This window comes from Equus caballus, chromosome 14 (genome assembly GCF_041296265.1).
Source record: "Equus caballus isolate H_3958 breed thoroughbred chromosome 14, TB-T2T, whole genome shotgun sequence".
Classification (NCBI taxonomy): Eukaryota; Metazoa; Chordata; class Mammalia; order Perissodactyla; family Equidae; genus Equus; species Equus caballus.
In genome coordinates, this window is record NC_091697.1 from 77,874,394 (window position 1) to 77,886,787 (window position 12,394).

Here is a 12,394-nt window from a genome sequence, read left to right on the forward strand (position 1 = left end):
GAGTGAGCGAACTTAACCACTCGGCCACGGGGTCGGCCCTAGCTTTAAATTCTTATCTTAGAAAAGGATAAGGATAAAAATCAATGATCTACACCTCTCTATAATAAAATGCTGGGGTGGAGGACGCAAATTTAACTGAAAATAGGAAGAAGGAAATAATAAAGATAAAGGCAGCAATCAACAATGAAAAACTATAAAGAAAATTAGTAGAGCTAAACATTGTTTTTTTTTAATAGATTAAATAAAATTGATAAATATCTAGGAAAACAGGTAAAGAGAAACTTAAAAGAGAGAAAACACAATTTATCAATATCAGAATTGAAAAAGAGGACACCACTACAGACCCTAGAGACAAGAAAAGAATAATTAGAGAATATAATGAACAGCTTATGGCATATATTTAACAAAGCATTTGACAAAATTCAATCTCTATTTATGATTTTTATAAAATCTCTCAGCAAACTTGAGAGAGAAGAAAACTTCCTAGGTGTTACAAAGATCATGTATGAAAAACCTGGGGCTGGCCCCGTGGCCGAGTGGTTAGGTTTGCACTTTCCCCTTTGGCAGCCTGGGATTCGCTGTTTCAGATCCTGGGTGCCTACCCGGCACCACTCATCAGGCTATGCTGAGGCGGCATCCCACATAGAGGAACTTGAAGAACCTACAACTAGGATATACAACTATGTACTGGGAGGCTACGGGGAAAAAAAAGGAAGATTGACAACAGATGTTAGCTTAGGGACAATCTTCCTCAAACAAACAAAAGAAAACAAAACCCCTACAGCTGACATCATAGTTAACGGTGAACATTAAACACTTTTCCTCTAAGATCAGAATCTGGGTAAGGATGCCTGCACGTACTCCCCAAACTGATCTATAGAATCAATGCGATCTAACCAAATTTGGAGCAGGCTTTTTTGGTTGAATTTCACAAGCTGCTTATAAAGTTTTACATGGAAATGCAAATGACCTGAAATAGAGAGAGGAGTTGAAAAAGAAGAACAAATTGGGAAGAGTTAGAGTACCTAATTTTAAGAATTACCTTAAAACTACAATCAAGGAAGTCTATTTTTGGCTTCAGGATAATCAAGCAGATCAATGGAACAGAACAGAGTCCAGAAATAGACCCACCTCCACAGGGCGGATTCATTTACCACACAGACACCAAAGCAATTCGACGGGGGATGGATATTCTTTCCAAGAACTGGAAATAGAAGAACTGGATAACCATCTGGGGAAAGCCCCTCAATTTCTACCTCACATCATCCACAAAATTAATTTCAAATTATTTATAGACCTAAAATATAAAGCTCCTAGAATGAAACATATGAAAATATCCTGGTGATCTTGGTGTAGGTAAAGATTTCTTAGGACTCAAAAAGCAGTAACTATAAAGGAAAAAAAAAAAACTTAAATGGACTTCATCCAAATTAAAAAAAAAAACTTTTGCTTATCAAAAGACATCATTATAAAAATAAATAGCTGATGGGTAAGCCATGGAATTGACTTTTTCTTTCATTTAAAATTGCTCAAAATTTTTAATTGTGGTAAAAAAATATGACATAAAATTTAGCATCTTTACTATTTTTAAGTATACCATTCAATGGTGTTAAATGTATTCACATTGTCGTGCAACAGATCTCCAGAACTTTCAGAATTCGCTTTTGTCCAGGTTATATACAGAACTCCTAAAATTCAGTAACAAAAACACAAATAACACAATAAAAATGGGCAAAAAAAAAAAATCAAAAGAAAGATATATGAGTGGCTAATAAGCACATGTAAAGGAGCTCAATATCACTCCTGATTAGATAAGGAAATAAAAACCACAATGAGATATCATTTCACACATACCACAATGGCTAAAATTAAAAAGACTGACACCACCAAATGCTAGCAAAGTTACAGAAAAACCTAAACTCTCATATATTGTTGGCAGATGTGTTAAATGCTATAACTACTTTGGAAAACTGCTTGACAGTTTCTAATAAAATTAAACTAATATCTACAGTATGGACCAGCAATTCTACTAATACGTATTTACTAAAGAGAAACGAAAGCATATGACTACAAAAAGATTTGTACAAATGCATTTATAGCACTTTTATTCATAATAGCCAAAAACTGGAAAAAAACCCCAATTGGATAAATAGATTGTGGCATATTTACACAATGGAATGCTGCTCAGCAATAAAAAGGAATACATGATGAGGCATGTAATACCATAGATGAAAAAGTCAATGCTGGAGAACTGAATGTCCAAGTATAAGATCAAACAAAAACGCTTCTAGAAGACAGCACAGAAGAATATGATATAGGGATAGGACAAATAAAACTGTAGTGTAATGGACAAGATGGATAAATTGTATTACATTAAAACCTGGAACTTCTGTTCATCCAAAAACCACTGTTAGTAAAAAAGTAAACCATACTGTGAAAGAAGATACTTACAATGCATATAACTAAGTAATTATATGCAGAATATATAAAGAACTCCTATAAACTAATAAGAAAAAGACAACCTAAGAGAAACAGGACCAAAAGTCTTAAACAAGCACTTATTCAAAGGCCAATAAGCATATGCAAATATGTTCAACGTAATTAGCCACAGAAATGCAAATTAAAACTGCAATATCTTGGTACTTCATACCTACCAGAATAGCTATAGTTCAAAAGACTGACCATACCTCAAGTCTTGGCAAGTGTGTAGAGTAATAGACTCTCATATACTGTTAGTGGAGGTGTAAGTTGGTGCAACCACCATGGAAACCTTTTTGGTACTTTCTACTAAAGCTAAACATATGCATATATCATAACCCAGCAGTTTAACTCCAGGTAGATAGACCCAACAGACATGTGCACCAAAAGACATTTATAAAAATATTCAAAGCAATATTATTTATAATAGTCCCAAACTGGAAGCAACACAAATGTCCACAAATAGTAGAATGGAACAATAAATTGTGGTATATTCATACAATGGAATAACATATAGCAATGAAAATTAGGAATTCCTGCAACAACAACATGGATGAATCTCACAAACATAATGCTGAGCAAAAAACGCCAGACCAAAGGAATATGTATGGTTTGATTCCATTTTTACAAAGTTCCAAAACAAGCAAAACTAATGTATTTTATAAGTCAGGAAAATAGCTACCATGGAGAGGGATGGGGAGGAGTGACCGGGAAGGGGCATGAGAGAGGATTCTGGAGTCATGTCCTATTTCTCAGTCAGGGTGGGAGTTACATGAGTGTGTGTACTTTGTCATAATCTGAGCTCTATACTTAGGATTTGTGTACTCTTCTGTGCTATACTTTGTTTGGACTATGATTTTACTCTACTTACAAGCTAATAAGGTAGCCTGTTGTCTTTTCATGGGTCAGAGATGGAGGACTTTATCGTCTGTAGCCTAACATGGGGGTGTTGTGGATGAATCCAAAGGGATGCCTGCACACAGAGTAAGATGCATTACCTGAAAGGAATTTTGAGTTTAGGCAAACTGCCCTTTCATAGCAGGCAGTCAGAAAGCCTGCTCTTCGACTCAGAGGGAGACATTATCTCAGCTCTCAAAGTTGCTCATTACAAACATCCCTGAGAAACGGCCCACGTAAAGACCAGTCAGGGCTTTGCATTCTTGGTGCACCCAGTAGGGGAGGGCGAAGGGGTGATTAGGCATGTGTGTGGTGATGGATTGTAATTAGTCTTTGTGTGTAAACATGATGTAATCTACACAGAATTCGAAATATATTACAATGTATACCTGAAATTTATATAATGTTATAAACAATATTACCACAATAAAAAAATTTTTTTAAAAAGAAAAAAAAGAGAAATCCAAGAGATCAATAGAATAGTACCTCTGAACATACTTTAATAACAAGCTTAGTAGATCTTTTTTTTTGATGAGGAAGATTGGTCCTGAGCTAACATCTGCTGCCAATCGTCTTCTTTTTGCTTGAGGAAGACTGTCCCTGAGCTAACAGTTGTGCCAATCTTCCTCTATTTTGCACATGGGACACCACCACAGCATGGCTAGATGAGTGGTGTGTAGGTTCACACCTGGGATCTGCAGGCATGAACCCCAGGCTGCCTGAACTCAACCACTATGCCACCAGGCTGGCCCCTTATGAGATTTTTTTATACCTAAAAAAAGAAGATCAGAGAACTGCCATAAACATAATGCAACAAGATTTCAGCCAAGCCATTTGACCCATCATTATAGTCCTTTGGTTAAAATGGAAATGAAGTGAGCTAGATAGAATTATAGTTAAGATTTTTAAGCTATAGTTAGGATTTGTAGGCTGAACAACAGCTATGGAAGCTTGATTTAAGATTTGATGGAGATCTGTCAGGTTATCAGAAGTATGACTTGGAATTGTATGCTTGATCCTCTCCTTCTGAAAATTTTTATCAAGACTTTGGATTAAGAGATAAAAGGCTTACTACACATAGTACAAAAAAGTTAACTGAAATTGTTCTGATATCCTGAAAAAAAAAATAAAAACATTTGAGGTGATATCAAAGCTGCTTCCAAATTAGTGAAGAGCTTTTTTCATGAAATAAGAACTTGGTTATTTTCTTTATAACTTCAGGTTTCAAGTAAGTTTTATGTTTTTAAGTGTGCTAGGATACCATGTCTAAATTATTTCTTCAAAAATACAAAGAGAAATCTTTAAGTATGGGTTAACACTATCTTTCCACCTTCAAATATTTGCTTCAGAAGAATTTCACCCCTTTATTGCTTAGAACAGAAAGCTATGTTGCTTAACATTTAGAATAAAGAAGTACAAAGTGGGTACTTGTGATGAGTCTGACATATTTCCAGAATGATGAATAGTCATGATAAGAAAATGATTTCTCATATTGGATAAAAGACTTTAGAGGTATTAAATTTCCTAGGATGGATGATTTTTCAAGTCGATTAAACCCTTAACTTGATCTACCTTATTAGGTAAACATACATAATAAGACTGTTGGCATTCTAATAAAGTACAGCAGATAGAATTATTTTGGCAGTATCTTATACAAGTAATACTTAGCCCACAAACACTTGGGATTTCCATGAGAATCAGGAAAAAATTCCCTTTTCCCTTCCCTGAAAAGCAAAACCCTTGGTAGGGGAGTTTAATATTAAAAGTGTCTTACATGTATTTAATAGTTTACATGTGCTGTCATAGGCACTATCTCATTGAACCGTCTTAACAATACCATATTAGTTGACTTTCCCAAGAATGTACTACAAGGTCAGGGGTGAGGCTGGGTCTCAATTCCACATATTTTGTCTAGAGACCAGAGTTTTCTTGGCTACAGCAGCTTTCCAGGTATAGAACAGTGACTGTGTCCTGAAAGGACATGCATTGCCATATGTCAGGCGAGGTACATATGACAGTGAGGAATACCAAAGTCCTCCACCTGAGAGAGGCCTTAGGGGGCTTCCTGTCAGGCTGTGCAGTGTGCAGCCTCTCAAGCGACACAATTAAGCTCTCCTGCCAGTTGTCTCACAGAAAGTCTCCTGTGATACTCTTTAGGTGGAGGCAGGGAGTTTTGTCTAGAAATGATACAGGAAAGAATAATGTTCAAAGGACTTTAGAGTAGAAAAAATAAGACTAAAAAAAAAAATAGGTGCTTAATTCAATTCCAAAGGATTCCAGGTAAATATCTGAAGGCCTAGGAAAGATTAAAGCATATTCTGTCTTCTGGTTGTTCTCAATCTAATAAGGGAGATTGAAATTTCAAAAATAAACTATAATACGAGACAGTGAAATAAGAGCTAAAGAGATGCACAAGTAATATGTTGTAATGGTTCAGAAACATTCAATGAAATCTGACTTGTGGGACTGGAGAAGGATCCAGAGGGCAGGTGAGGTTTTGAAAGATGGAGCAGGATTTTGGTGGGGGAGAAACAAAGGAGGAACACCTATATTTATTTTGAAAGGGACAGATTTAAATCAAAACAAAGAGCAAGCTCTTGAGAAGTAAGCATCCACAGAACCAGGTCTCAAGACTCAAATTTCTGTTTGTTTATATTTTCAAGTTGCCGAAATTTTTGTGCTACACTGGCACCACCACTGATGAATACTGAAGTTTCCTCCTAAGTAACTGCTAGGAGGAAAAACTAAATCAAGTTCACTCTAATACTGAAAATATCTTTTTCTTTAAACTTCGTCTAGGATATGAAGTAAACGTTAGCCTTATTTGGAGATTTTCTAGTATGTGCTACAAACAAGTATGATCCTCTAGAAGCAGAAGAATGTTTGGCCATAAACAGATATTCCTCCTAATTCAGATCATCATGAAACAGGTTCCCAATTACGCTGAATGTGCTCAAATCAAGTGCAAAAAAGACACGTTAAAGTAATTCAGTTTTAAATGTTTTTCTCAAGACAAGTACTTTCAGAAAGAGATAAGAACCATGAATGCAGTAAACTTCTAGCTATCTAAGGGGAAAAAACCCACTTTCTGTATGTCTTTAAAATTACTTTTAATAGGTTTTTGCTATATAAACTTGCAGAATGTCTTCTCATCTCAACTTTGTCAGTAATTAGTTGTAGGAACTTGGGTAAGCTGCTCAATTTCTCTGGATTTCATCTATTACATAAAGGGACTTGGCTGGAATGACCTGTAAGGTCCAATCTACACCCAGGAGCTCAGTCCCAATAGAAAGTGGAAATGTGGGGATTATATAGCCCTCATCTTTGAGTTCCCAGTCTTAATATGCTCTACGTTGGACACATGGCATGCAGTCACATTTTATTCAGTGCAGAAGTTTTCCACTCTTACTACCCAGCAGCAACTGTATGCCGGAACTGCAGCACTGTTATCTGTGTGTATGACCTCTTGATAAAGCTGGAGCTCCTCTGCAATTCTCCTCCACTCTCAACTCCCATCTCAATAATCAGTGCTATTGTTTTTCTGATACCTGATTCAAGCAATCTGAGAATAATGATTTGTTTATTAACATACTTTAGTCTGCATATCCAATTTACAATCTTCTTCCTTGCCCCTATCATTTACCCTTTACTGTCAACTGCCTTAGCCCAAACTCATAATCATACACTTTTAGATAAGTAAGAACTTTCTTTCTAGATCTGAAACTCCACAAGAAAATGGAATAATCTTGCCTTATAGTTTGCCAGCTAATTCACTCCCATTACTCAGACTTAAAATCCTTAAGCATCTTCCTTCCTGATTCAACAAAAGATGACTTTTACTAATACTGTCAAATCAAAATGAGTAATGCATCCTCTATCCCTCACAACCCATACAAGTTTACTTTTACAAACAGTAAATATTTCATTAACTGTTTACATAGATTTTTACGAAGTTATTATCTGACCTTTTCACAAGCACTCACATGGAGTAGTCCAGGTTTTTTATGATAAACTCCCAGAAGGCACAGCCTAGTAGGTAAGTCACTTTGTACAACACCATGTGCAAATATGCAATTAAAACTGTTTTCATTAAAATGATAGGCTAAATGCCACAGAGAGACCATCAAAAGAATTTATATTACACAGGTATTCTTTTCAAGTTACTGTGGTCATTTCTTATCAGATATTATTTTCATTTTATGACATGAATACAAGCTTAATGAGCAAACAGAGAGAAAAATGCTGTGTATAACTGGGAAATTCTTTTTCACTTTGGTTATACTTTATTCATTTTACCTAAGAAGAAAAAATAACTGTATTTATCAAAAAAGGTAGAGTTTTGTTAAACTACCAACCTTACAACCCTAAATGGATCAAGGTAAAATCATACTCTACTCAACAAGGATAGATTGGTAAAAGGAAATGAGTCCCTTTAAGTAATTCCTAAATGGCCAGAAACGGCTCCAAGAGCACATGTTAGCCTTTAGTCTAGAATTGGGGTCAAGGTGAGAAAAAGAGCTGTCGAGTTGCCAGTGGCTCAGCTATAGTATCTGACAGCACACTGCAGGGCAGTTTACACAAGGGAAAGGGTACCCTCAACGTTTGCAGAATCTAATCTGACATGACACCTTCTGCCTTGAACAGATTTCTTTGAGGTAACTATACCCTTTTCTGGATATCATTTTCTTGCATGGCTAACGGTGCCCTCAAGCTAGAATTTTGCCTAGGGGTTCTAGTATCTACACTGATAAGTCTTCCTTCTACAACCAGAACACTGTTTATCTGACTTCCAACTGTACATAAAGGGGAAAATATTTTATTAATGCTAGGAAAAAATGAAGAAAAAGCTAAAATTACTACAACTTTGTTTTGCAATTCATTCACTCACTCACTAATATGGTGTAATACCGCACCATAAGACATGCAGTCAAGACTCATGATGAAAGAATCTATGTTTCATTCCACACTCTAGAGCACCAATCTGGAGTTACCATATGTCAAGAAAGCCTTTGACAACTTCCCAATCTGTCTCCACTTTCCTAGACAGAGGAAGGTATTTTTCTATACATTATCACCCTTTGTAGAAGCTTTTTTTCACTTTTATGGAGTATTTCTTCTTTCCTCCCTTCTCCTCTGTGTAGCAGTGGTTAGGACACTTTCAGAACCACAGCATCTTACTAGTGATTTTGAATAGGTCTATGCCATTCAACTAAGACAAAACAGGTTCTGGTAAATACTTGCTCTTCCTGGTCTTCTTCCACCACTACTGGAAAAAATAGACAAGGATTTTTTTTAATATAAATTTATCTTTAAAAGCCTCCCATCATTATTATTATTTTTTTTTTTGAGGAAGATTAGCCCTGAGCTAACTACTGACAGTCTTCTTCTTTTTGCTGAGGAAGCCTGGCCCTGAGCTAACATTGGTGCCCATCTTCCTCTACTTTATATGTGGGACGCCTACCACAGCATAGTGTGCCAAGCGGTGCCATGTCCGCACCCGGGATCCAAACCAGCGAACCCTGGGCTACCCAGAAGTGGAAGGTGAGACCTTAACTGCTGTGCCACTGGGACGGCCCCTCCCATCATTAATTTAGTCTGGTATTAAAATTGGTGGGCGGGCTGTGGTAAGACTTAGGATCTCAAATACAGTCTGTAGATATATGGGAACAAGAAAAAAAGTGAATGAAATCTCATTTTGTTCTCTTCCTTTGTTCCCATCCTTTCAACATATAAGAATTTTGGCAAAAAGATTACCTGCCTGGTAGCTGTATTTAAAAATCCTATTAATAGTTATCTTCTCTCATGGACTAAATAAGTTATGTAGGGACCAACTTTGACAGTATTCAAATATAAGAAAATAATGTGGACTTTCTATGTAAATCTGTTGGTGGCAAAATTTTCTAGATAATTCCTAGAGGACAACTCCTAGAGGGTAAAGAGTTTATGATCTTTTATATTCTTAGTAGGTAACTATGTCCATCATGTAAAAGTGACTTGGTAAATATTTACTGAATGTATGACTGGTTTCTACAAGAGTTGTCTACTCTAAAGGAGTTTGTCCACTTCTCATTCTCATTGCTTGGATGACAGGAAAAAAGACGAGAGTCAGTAAACAGACCCAATCAAAGGTACACTCCTTTTTCTTGAGGGAAGGCCTAAGAGAAAAAGACATTAATATGAGCTGGCTCAATTCTCCAGACCTATCAAAGTTTACTGAGAAAAAAGAAGAAACTGGAAGTCAGATGACTACTCATTTTAATACAGATGTAAAGAAATTACCGAGAGATGGGAACGTATAAACGATGCAACATTAAGTTAGTCATGCAGATGCTAATCACTTTCTTGACAGTGAGGAGTAAAAAGACAAGTTTTGGTTAGTAATGACTAATAAACTACCAGCTTCTCCACAAGTATTATTTTCAAGATGACCACTGCTGCAATAATTTGTAGATTCCATGAACATATCATGGAGCCCTTAATTGCTGTATAATCTGGAGTGAAGTGCTGTATAATACTAGTGAAGAGGAAAGTCACTAGTGGTATGTTTTTAATTTTGCTCCTTTTGTATTCTTAGACTCTAGGTGTTCCTCACATAGCTGTTGGACCACTCTGAAGCAGTCCCAGATACTTCTTGGGCCTAGCTGTGGACTTTTACAATGTCTTGGGATACTGGTGATAGCTAAAACTGGTACTGGCTAGTTTATTTAAAAAACTTGTGATTTGTAGGTTTACACTAAATAACCTTTTTGAGCCATAATTTCCTCCTGTGTAAAACGGAAATTATAGTAATACTTAAGTACTATATAGGGTGACACAAATCAGATTATTTATTTATGATTATGAAAAACTAATCAGATAATATGTTTGCAAGTCCTTTATAAAGCCATTTTATTTGTCAAGTTTGAAAAGGTTAAAAAAACATAATGTTAATTGTGTGATATCCCTTCCTCTGCCATTACTCCTTTATTTCTGTGTGGCTGTTGTTAGGGAGCCAAAGGATATGCATGGTGGTTATTGACCATGGGAGAAGGAAAGTCAAAAAGGAGATTAAAGACAAGGCAGTGAAACTATATGGAAGGGGAAGGAGTATAAGAAATGAAAATGAATCCTTGGGCTGTCCAGACAGCACGAGGAAGTTAGGAGTATTACCCTGATAGGTGGCCCAGAGTAAGCAGTCTGCTTCTATTTCCAAAAGGCCTTACCATGTAAATGGTCCATAACAAATTGATACTATCTTTTAAAATGAGTGGTAAATGGGAAGAACATTTTTGAAAAATTGAATTCCACAGTCTGCTTTTTTGTAAGTAGCTTCCGTTAATAAGACATTATATAATTTAAAAAATATTCTAAATGCAGTAATCGTTGATGCTACAAAATATTTTGATTATTTTACCTTAATTTAAGTTAAGGGTTTTTTTTTTAAGGCTTTCTGGTTAAATGGCCAGACTAGACTGCATTTAAGAGTTAATTTATATAGTAAGGAGAAATCAAAATAGCGTAAATATCCAGCAAATTTCATTACAGTTGATCCTGTACTCTAAATACAATTTCTCTCAGAATGTGACACCTGACTATCTGGTAGAGTGATTCACAAACATTTCTGTCCTACAATCTCTCGAGTTCTTTCACTTTAGCACTATTGTTAAAAATCTGGCACTATGTAGTTTCATTCTTGCTTTTATTAACGTAGCTGATATTGAAGATGGTGTACAAAGGGCAGACAAGGTAGGTGATACTAAGGATAGTGGATAACAGGCAGATGTAGTTAAGAGAGGTGAAGAAGGCTGGCTTGTCCCATTCAGAGGCTCACTAATGAGAAATAACTTGGAGTCTGAAGACCTGAGACTGTGTAGTGGCTCTGGCCATGAGGCCTTGGGCAAAACACTAACTTCTCTGGCCTGTCTCATCCACACAACCGTGGCCTAATAATAACCACCTCACAGGGTTGTAGTGAAGAGTCAGAGTTTAGCACAGAGTCCAACAAATAGAAAGCTAAAAACTCGAAATATTCACTCTTATTGTTGCTGTTGTTACTAACATTGTTAGTATACTAAACTTCCCCCAGACATCCAGTTTGATAACAATGTCACAGTAGAACGTTATAAAAAGCACACCTATTCACTAACATGCAAGTAGACAGAAGACAGCCATTCAGAATGCACTAAAATTACCACACAAATCTGATGTTATGAGACAAAGAGAAAATAATAAGAGAATACAATTTACTTCAATTAGAGCACATTAATAAATTTTTCTTTTAGTCTAATGTAGACATACTGGTAATATTTCATTTATCATATAATAGATTCTGTCACTATTCTGTTACATGATAGAAGACAAATTTCAATGTCTAGTTTCTGAAATTTTATTTATTTCTTGTTGCCAGCTCTGCCCTCCACCCCTTTCCTTGGTTATCTTCCTCCTCATATGCAATTTGGCTTATGTGATGATGTAAATTTTTACAAAAAAAATAGCCAAAAAGAAAACTAACTCTACACGTAATTCATATAAAAACTTAGGTGGGTGTTGTAAAGGTTCCAATTTGAAAAACTAATCTTTAGAAAATTATATACTAATAAAAACTGAAAGCTAATGTTAAAGAGCATGTGTCCCTCTGAAATAGCTCCCAAATTGTTTTTCCACAATTCTTTTCTGAAAATACATTATAAAAATAATAAAATCGCTTTCTTACTTTATTATGCTTATGGATACACATGCCACTCAAATGTGCAGAATCCCAGGTAAATATTTTGTAGAAGGAAAGCAATATTTCAAACTGAAAAAAGATGATATTCTTCCTTATTATTACAAAATATATTTATAACAAGTTCTAACTACGATTACTTTCCAACTATGATTAGTTTCCAATCATGATTAGTTTAGATATGTTTTTAGGTGGTGGACAGGTATATGTTAAAAATAGTAAGCAGGGGCTGGCCCCGTGGCCGAGTGATTAAGTTCAGGTGCTCCACTTCAGTGGCCCAGGGTTTCGCTAGTTTGGATCCTGGGTGCAGACCTA

The 12,394-nt window shown here is 35.9% G+C and overlaps 1 protein-coding gene across 21 annotated transcripts in view; it reads right to left on the minus strand.

The window, feature by feature from the left end:
- Nucleotides 1-12,394, minus strand: part of FER (FER tyrosine kinase) — a 441,906-nt gene that overhangs the window by 118,985 nt on the left and 310,527 nt on the right. The gene's annotated exons all lie outside the window — the stretch shown is intronic.